Below are 17,376 nucleotides of genomic sequence, written 5' to 3' on the forward strand. Positions count from 1 at the left end.
ACAAAAGGTTGAGGGTTCAAAGAGGACATTGTCAATGTTTGAGGAAAGCAGGAGAAATGAAAACACAGCAGAAGAAAGTCAAAGTCTCTATCACAAGCATCATGACTGGAGAGATACTGAGCCAGTTGCCATGCCAACAAAGGTCGAGCTGCACAATCTCATATTTGGACACAGGGGTTTTGAAAGTGATAGACTTTCAAGAAACCAAAACTTCCAAAAAAGTGATGTGTAGAGGAATTATTTAAATTCGTCAGGGTTTCTTCTGGGTGTGGGTAGAGGTTCGGGGATCACACTGGAGGGTGGAGGCACTGTGATGCTGGTACCTTTGTAAAAGGCCCAGGTTTCTAAAGTTTGGGTGCTTTTCATTTTACAGTACGGCTGTGAGACCTGAAAGATAACCAGTGACTGAAGGTGAGGACCGGATGTCTTTGATACTAGATCAGTCAAGATACTTTGATGGGTTCTAGTACTTGCAGTGTTGTAGTCAAGGCTCAAACCTTCAAGGCCAAGGGATCTTCAAGGCTCCCCCACACACCCCTCCCAAATCCCAGACCAAGGCTTTGGGAGACCAAAACCAAACCTTTGAACACCTAGGGTCAAGGCTTTTACCTCAAGGCAAGGCCAAAGCTTTGACCCCAAAGGCCCAAGCCAATGCTTTGTTCCACAAAGAGCAAGGCCAAAGCTTTGAACCCTCAATGTAAAGGCTTTTACCTCAAGGCAAGGCCAAAGCTTTGACCCCAAAAGCCCAAGCCAATGCTTTGTTCCACAAAGAGCAAGGCCAAAGCTTTGAAGACTCAATGTAAAGGCTTTTAGCTCATGGCAAGGCCAAAGCTTTGATCCCAAAGGCCCAAGACAATGCTTTGTTCCACCCAAAGGTCCAAGACAATGCTTTGTTCCACAAAGAGCAAGACCAAAGCTTTGAACCCTCAACGTAAAGGCTTTTAAGGCAAGGCCAAAGCTTTGATCCCAAAGGCCCAAGACAATGCTTTGTTCCACAAAGAGCAAGACCAAAGTTTTGAACACTCAATGTAAAGGCTTTTATCTCATGGCAAGGCCAAAGCAAAAGCATTTTGTTCTGATTTGAACCAAATGTGGTAAAACTGAGAAACCTTAGCTAAAATTCAAGGTGATAGGCCAAAATTTTGGCCCAATATATAGAAGATATTTTGGATGTTTTTTCAGCAATTTGCTCAAAAACACACTTGTGGTTGCAATTAAGCAGTGATATAAAGTCATATACTGCCTTTCTATTAAGCACATGACCACTGACCTTGGGTGACCATGAAAGGTCAAACTCAACGTCATAACTGTTTAACACAATCACTTTAGAGCCAATTTAGAGGGGCTCACTCGCCGAGTGCCCCTTCTACAGTATGTTGCACATTGTTTTTGCTTTGTGATGATTGGTGCAACAACAGACAAAATCATGTCCGGGGTTCACGCATCACTCACTCACACTGAGCACCCATCAGAGGCGAAAAGCCGAACAGAATGAGCCTATTTCACGGTGCAGCGTGTGTCTTACACTGTGTTCAACATTGTTGAAATATTTGTTTACAAGGTTCAGTGCAGTTCAATTTCCTTGTGATCAGCTTTCTATACTCAGCTGAAGTCAGGAGCCCCTTTGTTTGAATATGCAGAGGACTTCTTTCTGCTCATATTTGTTCAGTTTGCCTAATTACAATTTGGTGAGATGAACGCAAACAGCCAGGGATTTTTCTCCCCCTCTCTCTCTCCTCGGCTCAGCGGTTGAAATTCAGTGTGTTGTTGAGACGTGGTGTAGTCTTTGTTTTGATTCGCCCTGTCTGAGCCACGTGTGGGGCCTTCTGAAGTTGTGTAAGGTGAATGTGAAATGAACTTGTATTCCAAATCTCTTGGGGCTACACCAATTTGGTTTCTAGTAGTCTCTTGCTGAAGACTACCAACGCACAAACAAATGGCCTATTTTTAAATTTGGACCCAGATTTGACCCAGAAAAAGTAGGTTAAGGTTGGCGCCCTCCAAAAACATGCACGATGATTATGATCTGAACTTGTATCGCAAATTTCTTGGGGGTCCAACAACTGGATGTTGAGTAATTCCTTGGTGAAGGCCACAGAAACACACATCCGTGGCCAATTTTAAACACTGACCCCTGTTTAACCCACAAAAAGTAGGCTAAGTCTGGGGCCTTCTGAAGTTGTGTAAGGTGAACGTGAAATGAACTTGTATTCCAAATCTCTTGGGGCTACACCAATTTCGTTTCTAGTAGTCTCTTGCTGAAGGCTACCGACGCACAAACAAATGGCCTATTTTTAAATGTAGACCCAGAAAAAGTAGGTTAAGGTTGGCACCCTCCAAAAACATGCAAGATGATTGTGACCTGAAATTGTATTCCAAATTTCTTGGGAGTCCAACAGTTGTTGAGTAATTGCTTTGTGAACGCCAATGAAGTGGGCACAAATGACCGACTTTCACACATTGAGTGGGATTTGACCCAGAAAATTTAAGTCAAGGTCACCACCCACTAATCTCACATAACGGGATCGGGAGCTGAACTTGTATCCCAAATATCTTGGGTCCGCGTCGATTTGGTGTTTAATAATCATGCGGCGAAGTCAGATGGACATTAACACCTACAGGGCCTATTTCTATACCTCTTAATTTAAATTTCTATAGCAACTTCTCCAAAGCGTTTTTCATTCAGAGAGATAATATTGCTGCTCTGAGGAAGGCGGCTACACCACTCGGGACCACTCAATCTGAGGTAAATCGAGCTGTTTATCTCTCCCCGTGAAGTTGATTCCAACATCACAAAATGGGTGTATGAATTATGAACACATTTATTACAGAATTTCTTTTAATTTTGCCGTAATTACCCAACTCTCTCTCAAATGACTCAACTTCCAGGAGCACCGCAGCGTCCATGGTCTAATGGTGTATACACGAGCCAATGAGCTAAATGAAGTTTGCGCGTTGTCTCAGTTGGAAGACATTAATTTTCCATTATGGGATGTTGTTGTAGATACCTGCTGAGTCCCACCTCCTGACACGAGACAGGGCGTCGCCCCATCACAGCCACATTCCCAGAAAAAGTCATTATGGTTATACTCTTCCCAAAAATATAGTTCAGTGCCACGCTGTCGGCGGAGAGAACAGGATGTAAGCTCCTGAAGCCTTATGTAAATGAAGAAAATTGTCAAAATGAAGCATTAAACAACAGATGCTCAAAGCGAGGTGCTATTTTGCACTAATGCTCGTGTAGATAACTTTGCTTCTGACGTGAGCCTCTACGGCTCACAGGAGCAGGAGATTTTGTTGTCATTTTACTTTGTTTCACTGACAAAGGTTTGCTTTGCCAGTAGAAAGGACAACAATACCAAATAGAGGGAAGAAAAAAGACATTACAAGTGGATCACAATCACTTAACAGAAATCCGTGGTAATATTCCTACGGAAGCCGAGAAGGTCTTTGCAATAATTTTTCATGCCATTATCTGTATCATGATGTATTAAAATCAATCTTTTTTTTATCTCATCATAATGGTTTAAGCTATCTGAATGTGTCATGATAATGAACCTTGTGATGGTTAAATATAATGCACTGCTAAAATACCCTCGGCCATATGAGCATTATATTCTTGTATAATTTGTAGTTGATTAATTAATTATTAAGATCCTATAACCATTACGTACACTTTGTACATGTTCAATAAAGGCCCTCAATCAATCAAAACAATATTTATGTTTTAACGGCATCTGCAGGAGCTTTGTGCATAATAGGAAGTTAGCATGCATGCTAACACAGCAAAATTTATTTATTTATTTATATAGCGCCAAATCACAACAAACAGTTGCCCCAAGGCAAAATGTCTGGTAAATCACTCCAGAGGTGTTATCAGGTTTCAAAAACAGCATTTTCAATTTTAGAAGTGTTTATTTCTTGCTAGCTTTTACACAATATAGGACAAAAGGGTTATATTTACACACAAAAAGCGTTTTGCAGCTAGCTACCAACTTATGACATCACCATGCTAACATTCGTGAATTGTCTTGTAAATTAATTTAGAGGTGTTATTAGGTTCCAAAAATTGCATTTTCAGTTTTAAGTGTTTATTTCTTGCTAGCTTTTACATAATATATGACAAAAAGGTTATATTTACACACAAACAAAACTGAGTTTTGAAGCTAGCTACCAACTTGGGACATCACCATGCTAACATTCGTGAAATGTCTTGTAAATTAATTTAGAGGTGTTATTAGGTTCCAAAAATTGCATTTTCAGTTTCAGAAGTGTTTATTTCTTTCTAGCTTTTACGCAATATAGGACAAAAAGGTTATATTTACACACAAACAAAACTGAGTTTTGAAGCTAGCTACCAACTTGGGACATCACCATGCTAACATTCGTGAAATGTCTTGTAAATTAATTTAGAGGTGTTATTAGATTCCAAAAAATGCATTTTCAGTTTTAGAAGTGTTTATTTCTTGCTAGCTTTTACATAATATATGAAAGACATAAATCTAAACACACAAAACAAAGTGGTTTTTGAGAGACCACTGACATCATGGTGGTGCTCTATTTTGATTGAAACAGAATGCCACTTTTTAACCTCTTAAAATAGGTCACGTTTAGCCATCTTTAAACATGTCCAAGGTCGGTGTCCCAAGAATTTTCCCTGTGAATTTGAAGACTGTAGCAGTAATATGACTGGACTTGTGCTCAGCACAGACAGATGGACGCAAAGCCTTCGCAATACCCGATGGACATATTTTATGGCCTCTGGTAAAAATGAAACATTTAAGATGGCAAATCAAATGAAAATTGCTTCAGAAAAAAATCAGTTGTGGTAATGGTTGAAAAAGTGAGGTTATATCAGATATTGTCTGGAACACTGAAAGTTTCGGGAAAGCTGACATATTGAAATTCCCATTAGCATAGGAATATGACATCTTCCTATTGATTTGGTACCAAGGACACTGACACTGCAAATTTGCAACACTTTCCATCAGTAAAAATGAAGCCCGTCTTCTTGTGGTAACAATTCAGTTATTTCATTATTATGGCAAAACAAAATAATCTTTAGCTATTATTTCACGCTACCTCAAGAAATCCCCCCCCGTGAGAACAAGTGAATACGTTACGACAAAGTGAGTTCTGCTTTTCTAGTGTGAAAAATAATTAACTTTTACAATACTTAATAATAACTGCTTTTAATAAAACTGTTTTTCTTTTTTACTTTCACTTTTGATACTCTGTGTGCTTCTTACCCTGTGTGCTGCCATACAATGCTGCTGGAACCTCAATTTCCCTGAGGGAGTCTTCCGAAGGGATCAATAAAGTTCTGTCTAATCTAATCTAATACCAAGTTCTATATATCTGAACAAGTCACTGAATCAGATGAAGAGTAAGAACAGTTACAACCTGAAAACAATCACTTTTTAGGAGTCATTTATACGCTGAAAGCTATGGAAACAGAACGGCTGTGCTTGCAATAAAATGTATTGGTATTACCTTGAGATCAAAGTATTTAACTTATGATCTTGAGATGATAATGTTTGTTTTCTTGTAATAGCAGGTTAAGCTGTCCCGTTAGATGAAGATAACGAAGCTTGCGATGTGCTGCCGGGGATTCGACCCTATCGAGTTAACCGACCGTTAGAAATATGAGATAATATGGTTTGCTTTGGGGATAATTGTACTATAATGGACCATCAAAGACGTTAATGCTCCAGTGTGCAGTGTGTCGAGTGAAATTTTAGTTAGCGGATTGGCAGGTAGCGTGGTGGCATTGGGTCAACTGATGGCACAACACCAGAGACCACAACCAAGCAATTTGTTGTGAAAATGACAACCTGGTCCACAAATTACATTCATGAAATATCCAAATTAATTGTATAATTTGCAGTTGATTAATTAATTATTAAGATCCTATAACTGTTACGTACACTTTGTACATGTTCAATAAAGGCCCTCAATCAATCAATCAAAACAATATTTATGTTTTAACGGCATCTGCAGGAGCTTTGTGCATAATAGGAAGTTAGCATGCATGCTAACACAGCAAAATGTCTTGCAAATCACTCCAGAGGTGTTATCAGGTTACAAAAACAGCATTTTTAATTTCATAAGTGTTTATTTCTTGCTAGCTTTTACACAATATAGGACAAAAGGGTTATATTTACACACAAACAAAACTGAGTTTTGAAGCAAGCTACCATCTTATGACATCACCATGCTAACATTCGTGAAATGTCTTGTAAATTAATTTAGGTGTTATTAGGTTCCAAAAATTGCATTTTCAGTTTTAGAAGTGTTTATTTCTTGCTATCTTTTACATAATATATGACAAAAAGGTTATATTTGCACACAAACAAAACTGAGTTTTGAAGCAAGCTACCAACTTGGGACATCACCATGCTAACATTCGTGAAATGTCTTGTAAATTCATTTAGAGGTGTTATTAGGTTCCAAAAATTGCATTTTCAGTTTTAGAAGTGTTTATTTCTTGCTAGCTTTTACATAATAATGACAAAGCTTATATTTACACACAAACAATACTGAATTTTGCAGCTAGCTACCAGCTTGTGACATCACCATGCTAAAGTCCACGAAATGTCTTTTAAATAAGTTCAGAGGTGTTATTAGGTTCCAAAAATGGCATTTTCAATTTTATAAGTGTTTATTTCTTGCTAGCTTTTACATAATATGTGAGAAAAAGCTTATATTTCCACACAAATGAAACAGAGTTTTGCAGCTAGCTACCAGCTTGTGATGCTAACGTCCACAAAATGTCTTGTAAATTAGCCTGTTAGCCGGGAGAGTTGAACACTTAGCAGACCGTGACAACCAGAAGCGCCCAAATGGAGCTTCAACGTAGCTCTTCAGGAAACCTAGGGGTGGTGTCACTGAGGGTTTGTCCAGTATACACACACACACACACACACACACACACACACCATCTGTGGGTTCCATATACCATCCACCCACTAAACAGGAATGATTTCCTCCATTCCATTATTTCTGTCAGTTTCTTTTCCAAATTTTAGAAGCAATTACAGCTTCAACATTAAAAAAAACCCAACAACTGCAAAGCACAGGGTGTATTTTGTTGCCTACTCCCCACTTTCAGCAACTCTAATAAGTAGAGTCCAGAAGTGGTAATCAGATGCATTCATTCCATGAAATTGGCTGTGCAAAGAGGGCGGACGGCTCGCGGAACAGTTGCAGGATGCATCGGGGACACTGCCGCTTGAAGATTAGGGACGGGAAGGACAGACGGATGTGCCGAGTGAGGACACCAGATCTACGTGGGGACTAATGATTAGTTTTGACCCTAGAAATGAAAGGAAAATAGAGGTCAGGCGTAGAATTTATTGGTTTTCGCCAGATGAGCCCGACTCGGCTCTTCCAACTTCGAAACTGGAAAATATGTGGTGGTGGGAAATAAACACAAATGAAGGAAGGGCACTGAGATGTTGCCAACGAACATTTAGATACTCTGCCAGACGTGCTTTTGTTTGGATGTCATAATTTTTTTTTTTTTTTTATGGCAACACACACACACACACACTCCAAATCTTCAGCTGTCTTTGCTTTTAACATGACAGAATAAAAATATTACCGCTCCTCTGAGCTTTTCGACACACTCTTGTGCAAATTACCAGAAGTGAAGAAATCATCAACATCCTTTCTGTGTGTCAGTGACTAAAGCGCAAAATTAGTTGAAGTTCTCAAGCTTGACATATGGCGCTTCTATTTATTCATGAACAATTTAATTAAGCTGCAAAAGCAACTGTTCGGATGTGTGCGCCGTACCAGTCTCTGAGACACATTGATTTATTTTTCCAGACATATCCCAGGACATATTAGCTGTGTTTAATGAACAAAATGTTTGAGTCAAAGTGATTCACTCAGCGTTATGCAGTTAATTAGGAGATGTGAAGAAGCGTTAATCCCTGACATGTTTCCCTTTGTGAGTTTGATCAAAAGTCTCCAGGTAGGCAGTAGTTGAAGAATCGGAGGGGAAAACAGTTTGGCGTGGTGGTTTGGAGCATGTGTAGTGCTGCTGCTACACCACCACCACCACGGGTGCCAGTTATCGACTACCGAGTTAAACTATTAGAAGAAAGTCCGAGCTCTAGTTATTGATCCGTTCAGATGTCGTCAACGTTCGTGCAAGATGTCGGAGTTGGGAGGTTGGACGAAGCAAGACGACAGTCAAACGGAATGGTGATGTTAAGGGAACTACGCAAATGATGCGGAACCATCAAGACAGAAAGCAAAACGAAATACAGGCGAACTGAAGCTGTCGTCGGGATTCGTTCACATTTTTCAACAGTTTGAAAATTCTGACAAAGTGCCAGCTACAGGAACGAAGCTGGACGACGGTTAAACGATGCTTCCGTAAGTCAACACAAGTCCAGATTTCTTGTTTTGTTTGTGCTTCGGTGTCCTTCGTTAGTGCCATGTGACCAGGGATTAACTCCTGTAATAGGCCCTGAGGTAAATTCTTGTTGGTACCTCGACATCCCTCCATGGGTGGGACACTGGTCCATCATAGGTTACATCCCTGGCCATGGAGGATACCCCTTTAGAACTGGGTAGATTCACTAAAAAAACCCAAAAAAACAACAACAACAACAGACTCACTGAATTGGATTTCCATCTAATAAATATATGTAATCCCAACTAACTTAAATTAAATTATCTTGCATGGATGTGCTTTTTTGAGTTGGGGCTACATATATTTATTAGATGGAAATCCTGCACATAACTGAACTGAGTTCATCCAATGAGGTTTTTTTTTTTTGTTTGTTGGGATGAACCTGGGAGTCTAATGCAAGTCTACATATTGGTAAATACACGTTCCAGCCTGGTGATATGTGGACACCCCCCCACCCCCCCCAATCCATTTACTAGACTCTTCACTAATGTGGCACTAGAATAATATTCCACTTGATCACACACTCTAAAAAGTAAGTAAGAAACAGCTATACTGACTTCATAAAATCTCTGAAACACATTCAATTGATTGAGATGGATATACAAAATGAAATGCCTACAAATTTAACATTTCATTTTATCTTTACATTTATTATTTGAGTTTTTTATTGAAATAAATTAGCATTTGCTTAGCTCGTCAATAGTTTTACATCCTCATTGAAGACAGCTTTGGATGCTGTAGCTCCTCTGAAAAAGAGAGCTTTAAATCAGAAGTGTCTGACTCCATGGTATAACTCTCAAACTCGTAGCTTAAAGCAGATAACCCGTAAGTTGGAGAGGAAATGGCGTCTCACTAATTTAGAAGATCTTCACTTAGCCTGGAAAAAGAGTCTGTTGCTCTATAAAAAAGCCCTCCGTAAAGCTAGGACATCTTTCTACTCATCACTAATTGAAGAAAATAAGAACAACCCCAGGTTTCTTTTCAGCACTGTAGCCAGGCTGACAAAGAGTCAGAGCTCTATTGAGCTGAGTATTCCATTAACTTTAACTAGTAATGAGTTCATGACTTTCTTTGCTAACAAAATTTTAACTATTAGAGAAAAAATTACTCATAACCATCCCAAAGACGTATCGTTATCTTTGGCTGCTTTCAGTGATGCCGGTATTTGGTTAGACTCTTTCTCTCCGATTGTTCTGTCTGAGTTATTTTCATTAGTTACTTCATCCAAACCATCAACATGTTTATTAGACCCCATTCCTACCAGGCTGCTCAAGGAAGCCCTACCATTATTTAATGCTTCGATCTTAAATATGATCAATCTATCTTTGTTAGTTGGCTATGTACCACAGGCTTTTAAGGTGGCAGTAATTAAACCATTACTTAAAAAGCCATCACTTGACCCAGCTATCTTAGCTAATTATAGGCCAATCTCCAACCTTCCTTTTCTCTCAAAAATTCTTGAAAGGGTAGTTGTAAAACAGCTAACTGATCATCTGCAGAGGAATGGTCTATTTGAAGAGTTTCAGTCAGGTTTTAGAATTCATCATAGTACAGAAACAGCATTAGTGAAGGTTACAAATGATCTTCTTATGGCCTCGGACAGTGGACTCATCTCTGTGCTTGTTCTGTTAGACCTCAGTGCTGCTTTTGATACTGTTGACCATAAAATTTTATTACAGAGATTAGAGCATGCCATAGGTATTAAAGGCACTGCGCTGCGGTGGTTTGAATCATATTTGTCTAATAGATTACAATTTGTTCATGTAAATGGGGAATCTTCTTCACAGACTAAAGTTAATTATGGAGTTCCACAAGGTTCTGTGCTAGGACCAATTTTATTCACTTTATATATGCTTCCCTTAGGCAGTATTATTAGACGGTATTGCTTAAATTTTCATTGTTACGCAGATGATACCCAGCTTTATCTATCCATGAAGCCAGACGACACACACCAATTAGCTAAACTGCAGGATTGTCTTACAGACATAAAGACATGGATGACCTCTAATTTCCTGCTTTTAAACTCAGATAAACTGAAGTTATTGTACTTGGCCCCACAAATCTTAGAAACATGGTGTCTAACCAGATCCTTACTCTGGATGGCATTACCCTGACCTCTAGTAATACTGTGAGAAATCTTGGAGTCATTTTTGATCAGGATATGTCATTCAAAGCGCATATTAAACAAATATGTAGGACTGCTTTTTTGCATTTACGCAATATCTCTAAAATCAGAAAGGTCTTGTCTCAGAGTGATGCTGAAAAACTAATTCATGCATTTATTTCCTCTAGGCTGGACTATTGTAATTCATTATTATCAGGTTGTCCTAAAAGTTCCCTAAAAAGCCTTCAGTTAATTCAAAATGCTGCAGCTAGAGTGCTGACGGGGACTAGAAGGAGAGAGCATATCTCACCCATATTGGCCTCTCTTCATTGGCTTCCTGTTAATTCTAGAATAGAATTTAAAATTCTTCTTCTTACTTATAAGGTTTTGAATAATCAGGTCCCATCTTATCTTAGGGACCTCGTAGTACCATATCACCCCAATAGAGCGCTTCGCTCTCAGACTGCAGGCTTACTTGTAGTTCCTAGGGTTTGTAAGAGTAGAATGGGAGGCAGAGCCTTCAGCTTTCAGGCTCCTCTCCTGTGGAACCAGCTCCCAATTCAGATCAGGGAGACAGACACCCTCTCTACTTTTAAGATTAGGCTTAAAACTTTCCTTTTTGCTAAAGCTTATAGTTAGGGCTGGATCAGGTGACCCTGAACCATCCCTTAGTTATGCTGCTATAGACGTAGACTGCTGGGGGGTTCCCATGATGCACTGTTTCTTTCTCTTTTTACTCTGTATGCACCACTCTGCATTTAATCATTAGTGATCGATCTCTGCTCCCCTCCACAGCATGTCTTTTTCCTGGTTCTCTCCCTCAGCCCCAACCAGTCCCAGCAGAAGACTGCCCCTCCCTGAGCCTGGTTCTGCTGGAGGTTTCTTCCTGTTAAAAGGGAGTTTTTCCTTCCCACTGTAGCCAAGTGCTTGCTCACAGGGGGTCGTTTTGACCGTTGGGGTTTTACATCATTATTGTATGGCCTTGCCTTACAATATAAAGCGCCTTGGGGCAACTGTTTGTTGTGATTTGGCGCTATATATAAAAAAAATTGATTGATTGATTGAAATTATATTTTATGAAATAAACCTAATTTCTTTGGTAAATTTCATTTAATTTTTTTGGAAAGGACAAATATACTTAATATTTTTAAACAAGGCAAGGCAAATTTATTTATATAGCACAATTTGACACAAAGTTATTCTAAATGCTTTACAGAGGCATTAAGAACAACAAAGATTTAAAACAATAAAAAATGATAAAAAGAAATAAATATTAAGAAATGTAGTAACATAACATAAAATAAAAACAGGCTTTGATCACAGTAAAAAGTACAATAACGAGAAACATAAAACAATTTATATTTTAAAAATAAAAAAATGATAATATTTTAGATTAATGTTTAACCTAAGAATATGGTTCATTAAACAATATTATTTTTAGCCCAGATTTAAAGGAGCAAACCTTAGATCTATAGGAAGTTTGTTCCACAGGTGAGCAGCATAGTAACTAAATGTCGCTTAGATTTACAAAGATCATCAAGTATATTTAAATGATTTTACAGCCTTTTTAATTTACTCAACGTTTTTAAGTGTGAAATGTTTCAACAACAAAAAGAAAAATCGAATAGAATACAATAACAGCTTTTAGAGTGCATTGTCGTTACAGAATGTTCATACCAGCACAGTAGATTTATCCTCAATTAGTACTCAGAAATAAGAATATCATGGTCCAACTTTTAGTGTTCCTGACACTGAGCCACTGCTTGAAGTTCTGTTAATCTAAATTACCGTTGTTCGATTATTATGCCCCTATAACTCGATGAGAACGGATGGGTCAAGTTTTTTTTTCTGCTGCATCCGTTATTTTAAGTTGTACAGTTCCATATGCCTGCATTTGAGGACAGTCATGCTATAAACTTAACCAACCCACTCATATCACAATAATGTAGGAAGTTATGAATAATCACACACGCTTCCAGACTGATGTCATGCGTCAATTTGGAAACGCTGTCTTTAAGCCTTGTCCCGTGCAATTATGTGCCATATCTCTGCTTAATTGTAACTTTGAATGGCGAGTTACATCATTTGACAGGCTCTCAAACAACTTGGAACATCACTGCTGACAGATGATGGCTATGGCTGCTGTGTAAAGTGGAAAGTGACTGTAAAGATTTAATGGCTTATTCACTCAGCTAAGTGCTTTGCCTGAGGTCAACGGTTCCCCGTGGCATTTCATGCATACTGCATGGAGATCCTAGAAACAACATCAAGGAGAGCAGTTGTGTTGAAACCCAACACAACAACCCAAGAAACAACAAACTGGGAATTGGCAGAACTCCCATGTGCCTCTGGGTAATATTCTGCACCGGGTAGACTATGGAGGCCTCCAGCAAATCGAACGGTCACCTGATACCTAGTAACTGCCTTGGAGTCAGCTGGAGTGCATGTCAAAATTTTGCAAACTGACCTCAACTAGTATATATACAACAACCCCAAATCCAGTGAAGTTGGGACGTAAAATGTAAATAAAAACAGAATACAATGATTTGCAAACCCTCTTCAACTTATATTCAACTGAATACAATACAAAGACAAGATATTTAATGTTCAAACTGATAAACGTTATTGTTGCTATTAGTTTAGCATCATCACAATCAACGTTTCAGTTAGCATATGAGTGGTTACTGAAGCTAACTTAAGTTAGCTGTGCACACCGCTAGTTTTAAACAGCTGTAAGCAAATTGTGTTCTTGTAATGGTGGAAATAGGAAAACAACTTTTGGCTAGTGGTCAAAAACCTGTGAATATCTGATTATTGGTGGCTTGCAATCATTTTCAGGAAATATACGCGAGTTCAGTGTTGCTGAATGTGCTTTAAAGAGTTTGCAATCTTGTCTGTATTGAGAACAGAGTTAATCATTTCAGCAGAATCGGGATACTTTAATGGTGATGGCAGTCTCGGTGACAATCACTCACTTCCGTTTGTTGGTTAGTTAGTTTGTTCAGAGGATTAACCTACAACTAAGTAACTGGTTTTAATGAAACTCGGTTCACTAAAAATATGAACTTGGCCTTCCATTTTTTAAAAGTCTGGATACAATTTGAACCATACATTTTGGAACGATTCACGATTATCAAGAACTTAAGTTTGGGAAAAATAGTTTTTTGATTTTGCCCAGTGCTTTTATATGGGGGATTTATGCATTTATACCAATAATAGTCTGTCGCTGTCCATGGGGAGCTTCTTGTGGTCCTTCATGAGTTGAAAGATGCCGCTCGATTTCGGCAGGGAATCTCGAGCGTATAGTGAACCTCCAGGTAGAGACGTCTTACCATTGCCAGGCAGCATTTTGCAGTATTTTCGACTTCAGGGGGTATGTATGGGGGTTAACTAGATTATTTGATCAATGATTTCCATTTTCTTGTTCATAATAACTGTCCCCATATTTTTAAGGGGGCAATACACCACAACGTTTAATTTTTCCAAAATAGCAACTGTGTGTTAGTCGTGGATAAATTGGTTTAATAGCAAGGCAACAGACCTAATACAGTATTAATGATTCACAAAATTAATTTACATGTCAAAAATGTCAGGGACTCTGAGTGCACTTTGTAGTTGATATTTTTAAGTTAACATTTCAACAATCACCACTTGTACATTATAAATTACTGTTCCCCTTTTACAATATTTTATGTTATTTTTATTTACAGAATGGGTTTATGCATGTTCTACAAAAACAATTTTGGTTCACTGTCTCTGAGAAACAAGTGCTCGCAATCAGTAATTTACATTCAAGCTTTGCTTTGCTGATAATAAGTCATTTGAGATTTGTGTTGTAGTTTTTAATCGTAGGGTTGCGATGCATCATGCTAAGTGCGGGTTGTCTGGAGTACTAATGCAGGATAAATTCATGGAGTGGGAACCATCAGTTAAAACTGTAATAGCTAAAGCATGCTAAACTAAAAATGCTTAATTAAAAACCACTCTTCACAAGCTTCTGAAACGTTTTTATGAAAAATTGTACCGGGGTCTTCAGTTGGCTTTTTTTTTTTCCAGTTTGGTCTTAGGTGTTTAAAGCTGCCTTGGACCACAGTCCACATCAAATTTTTGCTCTGACCAAAAGACGTGGTCTCAGTGAACTGACTCCACTTGAACAAAACTAACCAAAACGTTAGCTAAATGCTAATACCAATATACTGCTCAAACAGCTACCTACATTAATTCAGCTTTGGCCTAATGTTTTGGATCTCAAACCCTGAAAAATTTACAAAGTATTTAAATTTCTATGTATTTAAGTGTAAATACGAAGCCTCCCAAAAAAGGCTTAGCATGCAAAGATCAGATGATATATATTGATATATTGAATTAATTAAATGAACAAATTAAGCAGATGTTTCTATTCAACAAACTTTATTTGACTTTATTGACCATTAAACTTTATTTATGAAAAAAGTTAGTTGATGTAAAGCTAGCAGAACTAACTTTAGTAAAAGCTAATTGGGCTGCTATTGTTTTTCATGGTTAGCTGCAAAGCCAAAATGCTAATTAGAAAGTTAGTTATGCTAATTAGCCAGTAGCTGACCTGTGCCCATCTTTGATTAATTCTAACATAAAGCTTAAATTATTAAATTAACAAATTAAACAGATTCTATTCAACAAACTTTATTCTACTTTACTGACCAATAAAATTTATTTTTGAAAAAGTTAGTTCGTGTAAAGTTAGCAGAACAAAATTTAGTGGAAGCTAATTTCGCTGCTAATGTGTTGCAGCTGAAAAGCCAATCCGCTAGTCATAAAGTTAATTATGCTAATTAGCCTATAGCTGACCTGTGGCCACCTTTGATTAATTCTAACAATTTAAAGCTTAAATTATTAAATGAACAAATTAAAAAGTTGTTTCTATTCAACAAACTTTATTTTACTTTATTGCCCATTATACTTTATTTAAAAAAAAAAATGATGTAAAGTGAGCAGAACTAAATTTAGTGGAAGCTAATTTGGCTGAAAATGTTTTTCAAGGTTAGGTGAAAAGCCAATCCGCTAATCAGAGTTAGTTATGCTAATTAGCCGGTAGCTTACCTGTGCCCACCTTGATTAATTCTAACAACTTGAAGCTTAATTATTTAATTAACAAATTAAAAAGTTGTTTCTATTCAAAAGACTTTATTATCTATTAAACTTTATTTTTGAAAAAGTTAGCTCAAGTAAAGTTAGCAGAACTAAATTTAGTGGAAGCTAATTTTGCTGCTAATGCGTTTCCTAGTTAGCTGAAAAGCGAATCCACTAATCAGAAAGTTAATTATTCTGATTAGCCAGGAGCTGACCTGTGCCACCTTCCATTAAATCTTACAACTTAAATCTTAATTAAAAAGTTGTTTATTTTCAACAAACTTTATTTTACTTTATTGCCCATTAAACTATTTTTGAAAAAAAAAAGATGTAAAGTTAGCAGAACTAAATTTAGTGGAAGCTAATTTGGCTAAAAATGTTTTTCAAGGTTAGCTGAAAAGCCAATCCGCTAGTCAGTTAGTTATGCTAATTAGCCGGTAGCTGATCTGCGGCCACCTTTGATTAATTCTAACAACTTGAAGCTTAAATTATTTAATGAACAAATTAAACAGTTCTACTCAAGAAACCTTATTGTACTTTATTGATCATTAATCTTTATTTCTGAAAAAAGTTATCTGAGAAGCCAATCCGCTAATCAAAAAGGTAGTTATGCTAATTAGCCGGTAGCTGACCTGTGCCAAAATTTGATTAATTATAATTAAAGCCACAGTGCTTAACAAGTAAAAGTGTTTCAACAGCAAAATTCCATCTCTAAAATGTATTTTAAAAGAAGGTGGAGCCAAAGAAGTGGAACTGAAGTTTTTTTGAAGTTACACACAACTTCAGTTTGGTACACTGCGATGGGATATCATGGAGAGTTTGGGCGTCTTCATATGTATGAATCATTCTTACTCATCTTGATAACAGCAAGTGACATTTTCAAGAAGAAAACTGTTTGTTTTGTAATCAATATACAGCACACGGAGTTGCTGTCATCCATAACTCTAGTGAGCAAACGTCCTCTCAGAAGAAAGAATGTCTTTCATTCATAATCTGCCTCCAGCGTTCAAATGGCACATTTTATATCATCAACTTTCAAGATTTCTCACAACAAATGGCTTAATGCGTCTCTTGAAAGCAAGTGTCAAACTGGCATAACAGGCATTTTTTACTTACTTAAAAATAGAATTCTAGTACCATATCTGTACTTTGTAGCTACGTGCAGCATGAAGGTTATATGCATTTATCTGAGCAAAATGATGCAAAAACTAAAACTCATAACCCATTCAATTTTGGTGTGGATCGTGATCAAGTGACAAGTTCAGGATCAAAGGACAGTGATCAGCATTGAAGGTGGGTAGTAAGGATCAAAGCTGAGTAACGCAATTAGGCTCAAAGACCATGATTCAGGATTAAAAGGTCAGGATTCAAAAGCCAGCAATCAATATCAAAATTCAGACATTTTGATCAAAGTTCAACAATCAGAATCAGCACTGAATCAGCATTAACCATGAGCAGTTCAAATACTCATTTAGGATTAAAATTCAGTGATCTGGATGAATGTTCAGTAACTGGGATCAAAATTCAGCAACTGAATTTGCTGACCAAAAATCTGGACACAACATGATCTAACAGGTTCAAGACTGAAAGGTGAACAATCTGAAGAAATGTCCTAATCAAAGTGTATGATATGGGATCAAAAGAAATGGCTGGATCAAAGTGTATTATTTGTTGTTAAGAGTTCAGCATTTCCATCAAAGATCAGCAAACAGGATCAAAGGTCAGAATAGATAAAATC

At 37.6% G+C, this 17,376-nt stretch overlaps 1 protein-coding gene across 1 annotated transcript in view; it reads left to right on the forward strand.

The window, feature by feature from the left end:
- The window catches only part of LOC117505417 (neurexin-2-like), a 342,446-nt gene that overhangs the window by 147,324 nt on the left and 177,746 nt on the right, over positions 1-17,376 (forward strand). The gene's annotated exons all lie outside the window — the stretch shown is intronic.

The sequence above is a fragment of the Thalassophryne amazonica genome, chromosome 23, assembly GCF_902500255.1.
Source record: "Thalassophryne amazonica chromosome 23, fThaAma1.1, whole genome shotgun sequence".
In the NCBI taxonomy this organism is placed as follows: Eukaryota; Metazoa; Chordata; class Actinopteri; order Batrachoidiformes; family Batrachoididae; genus Thalassophryne; species Thalassophryne amazonica.